This window comes from Hordeum vulgare, chromosome 6H (genome assembly GCF_904849725.1).
Source record: "Hordeum vulgare subsp. vulgare chromosome 6H, MorexV3_pseudomolecules_assembly, whole genome shotgun sequence".
In the NCBI taxonomy this organism is placed as follows: domain Eukaryota; kingdom Viridiplantae; phylum Streptophyta; class Magnoliopsida; order Poales; family Poaceae; genus Hordeum; species Hordeum vulgare.
The window spans coordinates 23,434,325-23,444,140 of NC_058523.1; positions in this window are offsets into that span (position 1 = coordinate 23,434,325).

Sequence of the window (9,816 nt, forward strand, 5' to 3'; positions counted from 1 at the left end):
TGAATCTTATTTGAGTTTCTTCCGATCTCTTATATGCATGATTTCATATCCTTGTAATTCTCTTTGAATTGTGGGTTTTGTTTGGCCAACTTGATCTATGATTCTTGCAATGGGAGAAGTGCTTGGTTTTGGGTTCATACCGTGCGGTGACCCCACCGAGTGACAGAAGGGGTTGCCAGTCACGCATCGTGTTGTTGCCATCAAGGGTAAAAAGATGGGGTTTTCATCATTGGTTTGAGTTTATCCCTCTACATCATGTCATCTTGGTTAAGGCGTTACTCTGTTCGTCATGAACTCAATACACTAGATGCATGCTGGATAGCGGTCGATGTGTGGAGTAATAGTAGTAGATGCAGAAAGTATCGGTCTACTTGTCTCGGACGTGATGCCTATATGTATGATCATGGCCTTAGATGTCGTCATGACTTTGCGCGGTTCTATCAATTGCTCGACAGTAATTTGTTCACCCACCGTAATATTTGCTATTTTGAGAGAAGCCTCTAGAGAACACTATGGCCCCCGGCTCTACTTCACACCATATTTTCAGCCTTACAATTTTACTTCGTTGCACTTTCCGCCTTCAAATCTCACTTTGCAATCAATCTTGAAGGGATTGACAACCCCTTTATAGAGTTGGCTGCAAGCTCTTTTGTGTTTGCGCAGGTACTCTGGACTTGGCGTGATTCTCCTACTCGATTGATACCTTGGTTCTCAAACTGAGGGAAATACTTACTGCTCCTGTGCTGCATCACCCTTTCCTCTTCAAGGAAAAAACCAACGCAAGCTCAAGAGGCAGCAGAAGGATTTCTAGCGCCGTTGTCGGGAAGGATCAAGTCAAGAACTCATCCAAGTAAGTGTCGCAAACTCATCTCTTGCATTTAATTTTTTGCCTCTCGTTTTCCTCTCCCTCACTTCTGAAAAACAAAAATTTACCAAAAAATTTGCCTTTTTTGTTTGTGTGCTTGTTTGCTTGCTGAAGTCACCATGACTGAAAACACCAAACTTTGTGACTTCTCGAATACTAATAATAATGATTTTATTAGTACTCCGATTGCTCCCGCCACTAGTGCGGAATCATACGAAATCAATGCCGCTTTGCTGAATCTTGTTATGAAAGAGCAATTCTCCCGCCTTCCTAGTGAAGATGTCGCATCCCATCTTAATACCTTCATTGAGCTTTGTGATATGCAAAAGAAGAAAGATGTGGATAATGATGTGATTAAATTGAAGCTTTTTTCCTTTCTCGTTGCGAGATCGAGCAAAAACTTGGATTTCGTCTTTGCCCAAAAATAGTATTGATTCTTGGAAGAAGTGCAAAGATGCTTATATATCTAAGTATTTTCCGTCGGCTAAGATTATCTCTCTCCGTAATGATATCATGAATTTTAAGCAACTTGATCATGAACAAATTGTTGGGGAACGTCGCATGGGAAACAAAATTTTCCTACGCGCACGAAGACCTATCATGGTGATGTCCATCTACGAGAGGGGATGAGTGATCTACGTACCCTTGTAGATCGTACAGCAGAAGCGTTAGTGAACGCGGTTGATGTAGTGGAACGTCCTCACGTCCCTCGATCCGCCCCGCGAACAATCCCGTGATCAGTCCCACGATCTAGTACCGAACGGACGGCACCTCCGCGTTCAGCACACGTACAGCTCGACGATGATCTCGGCCTTCTTGATCCAGCAATAGAGACGGAGAGGTAGAAGAGTTCTCCGGCAGCGTGACGGCGCTCCGGAGGTTGGTGATGACCTTGTCTCAGCAGGGCTCTGCCCGAGCTCCGCAGAAACGCGATCTAGAGGAAAAACTGTGGAGGTATGTGGTCGGGCTGCCGTGGAAAAGTCGTATCAAATCAGCCCTAAAACCTCCGTATATATAGGTGGGAGGGAGGGGACCTTGCCTTGGGGCTCAAGGAGCCCCAAGGGGGTCGGCCGAGTCCAAGGGGGGAGGACTCCCCCCCAAACCGAGTTGGACTTGGTTTGGTGGGAGGGAGTCCCCCTTCCTTCCCACCTCCTCCTCTTGTTTTTTTCTTTTCTCTTGATTTTCTTTGCTTGGCGCATAGAGCCCTTTTGGGCTGTCCCACCAGCCCACTAAGGGCTGGTGTGCCACCCTCAAGGCCTATGGGCTTCCCTGGGGTGGGTTGCCCCCCCGGTGAACTCCCGGAACCCATTCGTCATTCCCGGTACATTCCCGGTAACTCCGAAAACCTTCCGGTAATCAAATGAGGTCATCCTATATATCAATCTTCGTTTCCGGACCATTCCGGAAACCCTCGTGACGTCCGTGATCTCATCCGGGACTCCGAACAACATTCGGTAACCAACCATATAACTCAAATACGCATAAAACAACGTCGAACCTTAAGTGTGCAGACCCTGCGGGTTCGAGAACTATGTAGACATGACCCGAGAGACTCCTCGGTCAATATCCAATAGCAGTACCTGGATGCCCATATTGGATCCTACATATTCTACGAAGATCTTATCGTTTGAACCTCAGTGCCAAGGATTCATATAATCCCGTATGTCATTCCCTTTGTCCTTCGGTATGTTACTTGCCCGAGATTCGATCGTCAGTATCCGCATACCTATTTCAATCTCGTTTACCGGCAAGTCTCTTTACTCGTTCCGTAATACAAGATCCCGCAACTTACGTTAAGTTACATTGCTTGCAAGGCTTGTGTGTGATGTTGTATTACCGAGTGGGACCCGAGATACCTCCCCGTCACACGGAGTGACAAATCCCAGTCTTGATCCATACTAACTCAACTAACACCTTCGGAGATACCTGTAGAGCATCTTTATAGTCACCCAGTTACGTTGCGACGTTTGATACACACAAAGTATTCCTCCGGTGTCAGTGAGTTATATGATCTCATGGTCATAGGAATAAATACTTGACACGCAGAAAACAGTAGCAACAAAATGACACGATCAACATGCTACGTCTATTAGTTTGGGTCTAGTCCATCACGTGATTCTCCTAATGACGTGATCCAGTTATCAAGCAACAACACCTTGTTCATAATCAGAAAACACTGACTATCTTTGATCAACTGGCTAGCCAACTAGAGGCTTGCTAGGGACGGTGTTTTGTCTATGTATCCACACATGTAAATGAGTCTTCATTCAATACAATTATAGCATGGATAATAAACGATTATCTTGATACAGGAATTATAATAACAACTATATTTATTATTGCCTCTAGGGCATAATTCCAACAGTCTCCCACTTGCACTAGAGTCAATAATCTAGCCCTCACATCATCATGTGAATTACATTGTAATAAATCTAACACCCATACAGTTCTGGTGTTGATCATGCTTTGGCCCTGGAAGAGGTTTAGTCAGCGGGTCTGCTACATTCAGATCCATGTGCACTTTGCATATATTTACGTCCTCTCCCTCGACGTAGTCGCGGATGAGGTTGAAGCGTCGTTTGATGTGTCTGGACTTCTTGTGAAACCGTGGTTCCTTTGCTAAGGCAATGGCACCCGTGTTATCACAGAACAAGGTTATTGGATTCAGTGCGCTTGGCACCACTCCAAGATCCGTCATGAACTGCTTCATCCAGACACCCTCCTTAGCCGCCTCCGAGGCAGCCATGTACTCCGCTTCACATGTAGAATCTGCTACGACGCTTTGCTTGGAACTGCACCAGCTTACCGCACCCCCATTAAGAATAAATACGTATCCGGTTTGCGACTTAGAGTCGTCCAGATCTGTGTCAATGCTTGCATCGACGTAACCTTTTACGGCGAGCTCTTCGTCACCTCCATACACGAGAAACATCTCCTTAGTCCTTTTCAGGTACTTCAGGATATTCTTGACCGCTGTCCAGTGATCCACTCCTAGATTACTCTGGAACCTACCTGCCATACTTATAGCCAGGCTAACATCCGGTCTAGTGCACAACATCGCATACATGATAGAACCTATGGCTGAAGCATAGGGGACGGAGCACATATGCTCTCTATCTTCATCAGTTGCTGGGCACTGAGTCTTACTCAATCTCGTACCTTGTAGAACTGGCAAGAACCCTTTCTTGGACTGTTCCATGTTGAACCTCTTCAAAACTTTATCAAGGTATGTGCTTTGTGAAAGTCCTATCAGGCGTTTTGATCTATCCCTATAGATTTTAATGCCTAGAATGTAAGCAGCTTCTCCTAGGTCCTTCATAGAGAAACTTTTATTCAAGTAATCCTTTATGCTCTCTAAAAACTCTACGTTGTTTCCAATCAGTAATATGTCATCCACATATAATATTAGAAACGCACAGAGCTCCCACTCATTTTCTTGTAAATACAAGATTCTCCAACCACTTGTATAAACCCGAATGCTTTGATCACCTCATCAAAGCGTTTGTTCCAACTCCGAGATGCTTGCACCAGTCCATAAATGGATCGCTGGAGCTTGCACACCTTGTTAGTATTCTTAGGATCGACAAAACCTTCGGGTTGTATCATATACAACTCTTCCTTAAGGAAACCGTTAAGGAACGCCGTTTTGACATCCATCTGCCAGATTTCATAATCGAAAAATGCAGCTATTGCTAACATGATTCTGACGGACTTAAGCATCGCTACGGGTGAGAAAGTCTCATCGTAGTCAACTCCTTGAACTTGTGAAAAACCCTTTGCCACAAGTCGAGCTTTATAAACGGTCACGTTACCGTCAGCGTCCGTCTTCCTCTTAAAGATCCATTTGTTCTGACTGGCCTTGCGGCCCTCAGGCAGTACCTCCAAAGTCCACACTTTGTTCTCATACATGGATCCTATCTCGGACTTCATGGCTTCCAGCCATTTGTTGGAATCTGGGCCCACCATTGCTTCTTCATAATTCGCAGGTTCATTGTTGTCTAACAACATGATTGATAAGACGGGATTACCGTACCACTCTAGAGAAGCACGTGGTCTTGTCGACCTGCGAGGTTCGACAGAAACTTGAACTGGAGTTTCATGATCATCATCATTAACTTCCTCCTCAACCGGCGTCGCAATGACAGAGGTTTCCCCTTGCCCTGCGCCACCATCCAGAGGGATGAGAGGTTCGACAACCTCGTCAAGTTCTATCTTCCTCCCACTCAATTCTCTCGAGAGAAACTCCTTGTCGAGAAAAGCTCCGTTTTTAGCAACAAACACTTTGCCCTCGGATTTGAGATAGAAGGTGTACCCAACTGTCTCTTTTGGGTAACCTATGAAGACGCACCTTTCCGCTTTGGGTTCCAACTTTTCAGGCTGAAGCTTTTTGACATAAGCATCACATCGCCAAACTTTAAGAAACGACAACTTTGGCCTTTTGCCATACCACAGTTCGTATGGTGTCGTCTCAACGGATTTTGATGGTGCCCTATTTAAAGTGAATGCAGCTGTTTCTAATGCATAACCCCAAAACGATAACGGCAAATCAGTAAGAGACATCATAGATCGCACCATCTCTAATAAAGTACGATTTCGACGTTCGGACACACCATTACGCTGTGGTGTTCCAGGCGGGGTTAACTGTGAAACAATTCCACATTGTCTTAAGTGAGTACCAAACTCGAAACTCACATATTCACCCCCACGATCAGACCGTAGGAACTTGATCTTCTTGTTACGATGGTTTTCCACTTCACTCTGAAATTGCTTCAACTTTTCAAATGTTTCAGACTTGTGCTTCATTAAGTAGACATAACCATATCTACTCAAATCGTCAGTGAAGGTGAGAAAATAACGATATCCGCCGCGTGCCTCCACACTCATCGGACCACACACATCGGTATGTATGATTTCCAACAAGTCACTTGCACGCTCCATTGTTCCGGAGAACGGAGTCTTAGTCATCTTGCCCATGAGGCATGGTTCGCACGTGTCAAGTGAATCAAAGTCAAGTGACTCCAAAAGTCCATCAGCATGGAGTTTCTTCATGCGCTTTACACCAATATGACCTAAGCGGCAGTGCCACAAAAATATGGCGCTATCATTGTTAACTCTAACTCTTTTGGTCTCAATGTTATGTATATGCTTATCGCTATCAAGATTCAATATGAACAATCCTCTCACATTCGGTGCATGACCATAAAAGATGTTACTCATATAAATAGAACAACCATTATTCTCTGACTTAAAAGAGTAACCGTCTCGCAATAAACAAGATCCAGATATAATGTTCATGCTCAACGCAGGCACTAAATAACAATGATTTAAGTTCATCACCAATCCTGACGGTAACTGAAGTGACACTGTGCTGACGGCGATTGCATCAACCTTGGAACCATTTCCTACGCGCATCGTCACTTCATCTTTCGCCAGCCTTCGTCTATTCCGCAGTTCCTGTTTCGAGTTGCAAATATGAGCAACAGAACCGGTATCAAATACCCAGGCACTACTACGAGAGCCGGTTAAGTACACATCAATAACATGTATATCAAATATACCTGATTTTTCTTTGCCCGCCTTCTTACCTGCCAGATACTTGGGGCAATTGCGCTTCCAGTGACCCATACCCTTGCAATAGTAACACTCCGTTTCAGGCTTAGGTCCAGCTTTGGGTTTCTTCGGCGGATTGGCAACAGGCTTGCCGCTCTTCTTCGAATTACCCTTCTTGCCTTTGCCGTTTCTCTTGAAACTAGTGGTCTTATTCACCATCAACACTTGATGCTCTTTACGGAGTTCAGACTCTGCGACTTTCAACATCGCAAACAACTCGCCGGGTGACTTGTTCATCCCTTGCATGTTGTAGTTCAACACAAAGCCTTTATAGCTTGGCGGCAGTGATTGAAGGATTCTGTCTGTGATAGCCTCTTGCGGGAGTTCAATCCCCAGCTCAGCTAGACGGTTTGAGTACCCAGACATTTTGAGCACATGTTCACTGACAGACGAGTTTTCCTCTATCTTGCAAGCATAGAATCTATCGGAGGTCTCATACCTCTCGATCCGGGCGTTCTTCTGAAAGATAAACTTCAACTCCTGGAACATCTCAAATGCTCCATGACGCTCAAAGCGACGTTGAAGTCCCGGTTCTAAGCCATACAAGACTGCACATTGAACTATTGAGTAGTCCTCCTTACGTGCTAACCAAGCGTTCTTAACATCCTGATCAGCCGTAGCGGGTGGTTCATCTCCTAGCGCAGCATTAAGGACATAATCCTTCTTCCCAGCTTGTAAGATTAGCTTAAGATTACGAGTCCAGTCTACAAAGTTGCTTCCATCATCTTTCAACTTAGCTTTCTCTAGGAACGTATTAAAATTCAGTATGACTGTCGCGTGAGCCATGATCTACAACACAAATATATTCAAAGTGGACTTAGACTATGTTCAAGATAATTAGAGTTTAACTTAATCAAATTATTCGCTAAACTCCCACTCAAAAAGTACATCTCTCTAGTCATTTGAGTGGTTCATGATCCACTTACACTAGCTCAAGTCCGATCATCACGTGAGTTGAGTATAGTTTCAGTGGTAAGCATCCCTATGCTAATCATATCATCTATATGATTCATGATCGACCTTTCGGTCTCATGTGTTCCGAGGCCATGTCTGCACATGCTAGGCTCGTCAAGCTTAACCCGAGTGTTCCGCGTGCGCAACTGTTTTGCACCCGTTGTATGTGAACGTTGAGTCTATCACACCCGATCATCACGTGGTGTCTCGAAACGACGAACTGTAGCAACGGTGCACAGTCGGGGAGAACACAATTTCGTCTTGAAATTTTAGTGAGAGATCACCTCATAATGCTACCGTCGTTCTAAGCAAAATAAGGTGCATAAAAGGATTAACATCACATGCAATTCATAAGTGACATGATATGGCCATTATCACGTGCTTCTTGATCTCCGTCACCAAAGCACCGGCACGATCTTCTTGTCACCGGCACCACGCCATGATCTCCATCAATGTGTTGCCATCGGGGTTGTCGTGCTACTCATGCTATTACTACTAAAGCTACATCCTAGCAAAATAGTAAACGCATCTGTAAGCACACACGTTAGTATAAAGACAACCCTATGGCTCCTGCCGGTTGCCGTACCATCGACATGCAAGTCGATATTTCTATTACAACATGATCATCTCATACATCCAATATATCACATCACATCATTGGCCATATCACATCACAAGCATACCCTGCAAAAACAAGTTAGACGTCCTCTAATTTTGTTGTTGCATGTTTTACGTGGTGACCATGGGTATCTAGTAGGATCGCATCTTACTTACGCAAACACCACAACGGAGATATATGAGTTGCTATTTAACCTCATCCAAGGACCTCCTCGGTCAAATCCGATTCAACTAAAGTTGGAGAAACCGACACTTGCCAGTCATCTTTGAGCAACGGAGTTACTCGTAACGATGAAACCAGTCTCTCGTAAGCGTACGAGTAATGTCGGTCCAAGCCGCTTCAATCCAACAATACCGTGGAATCAAGAAAAGACTAAGGAGGGAAGCAAAACGCACATCACCGCCCACAAAAACTTTTGTGTTCTTCTCGAGAAGACATCTACGCATGAAGCTAGCTCATGATGCCACTGTTGGAGAACGTCGCATGGGAAACAAAATTTTCCTACGCGCACGAAGACCTATCATGGTGTGTCCATCTACGAGAGGGGATGAGTGATCTACGTACCCTTGTAGATCGTACAGCAGAAGCGTTAGTGAACGCGGTTGATGTAGTGGAACGTCCTCACGTCCCTCGATCCGCCCCGCGAACAATCCCGCGATCAGTCCCACGATCTAGTACCGAACGGACGGCACCTCCGCGTTCAGCACACGTACATCTCGACGATGATCTCGGCCTTCTTGATCCAGCAAGAGAGACGGAGAGGTAGAAGAGTTCTCCGGCAGCGTGACGGCGCTCCGGAGGTTGGTGATGACCTTGTCTCAGCAGGGCTCCGCCCGAGCTCCGCAGAAACGCGATCTAGAGGAAAAACCGTGGAGGTATGTGGTCGGGCTGCCATGGAAAAGTCGTATCAAATCAGCCCTAAAACCTCCATATATATAGGTGGGAGGGAGGGGACCTTGCCTTGGGGCTCAAGGAGCCCCAAGGGGGTCGGCCGAGTCCAAGGGGGGAGGACTCCCCCCCAAACCGAGTTTGACTTGGTTTGGTGGGAGGGAGTCCCCCTTCCTTCCCACCTCCTCCTCTTTTTTTTTCTTTTCACTTGATTTTCTTTGCTTGGCGCATAGAGCCCTTTTGGGCTGTCCCACCAGCCCACTAAGGGCTGGTGTGCCACCCTCAAGGCCTATGGGCTTCCCCGGGGTGGGTTGCCCCCCCGGTGAACTCCCGGAACCCATTCGTCATTCCCGGTACATTCCCGGTAACTCCGAAAACCTTCCGGTAATCAAATGAGATCATCCTATATATCAATCTTCGTTTCCGAACCATTCCGGAAACCCTCGTGACGTCCGTGATCTCATCCGGGACTCCGAACAACATTCGGTAACCAACCATATAACTCTAATACGCATAAAACAACGTCGAACCTTAAGTGTGCAGACCCTGCGGGTTCGAGAACTATGTAGACATGACCCGAGAGACTCCTCGGTCAATATCCAATAGCGGGACCTGGATGCCCATATTGGATCCTACGTATTCTACGAAGATCTTATCGTTTGAACCTCAGTGCCATGGATTCATATAATCCCGTATGTCATTCCCTTTGTCCTTCGGTATGTTACTTGCCCGAGATTCGATCGTCAGTATCCGCATACCTATTTCAATCTCGTTTACCGGCAAGTCTCTTTACTCATTCCGTAATACAAGATCCTGCAACTTACATTAAGTTACATTGCTTGCAAGGCTTGTGTGTGATGTTGTATACCGAGTGGGCCCC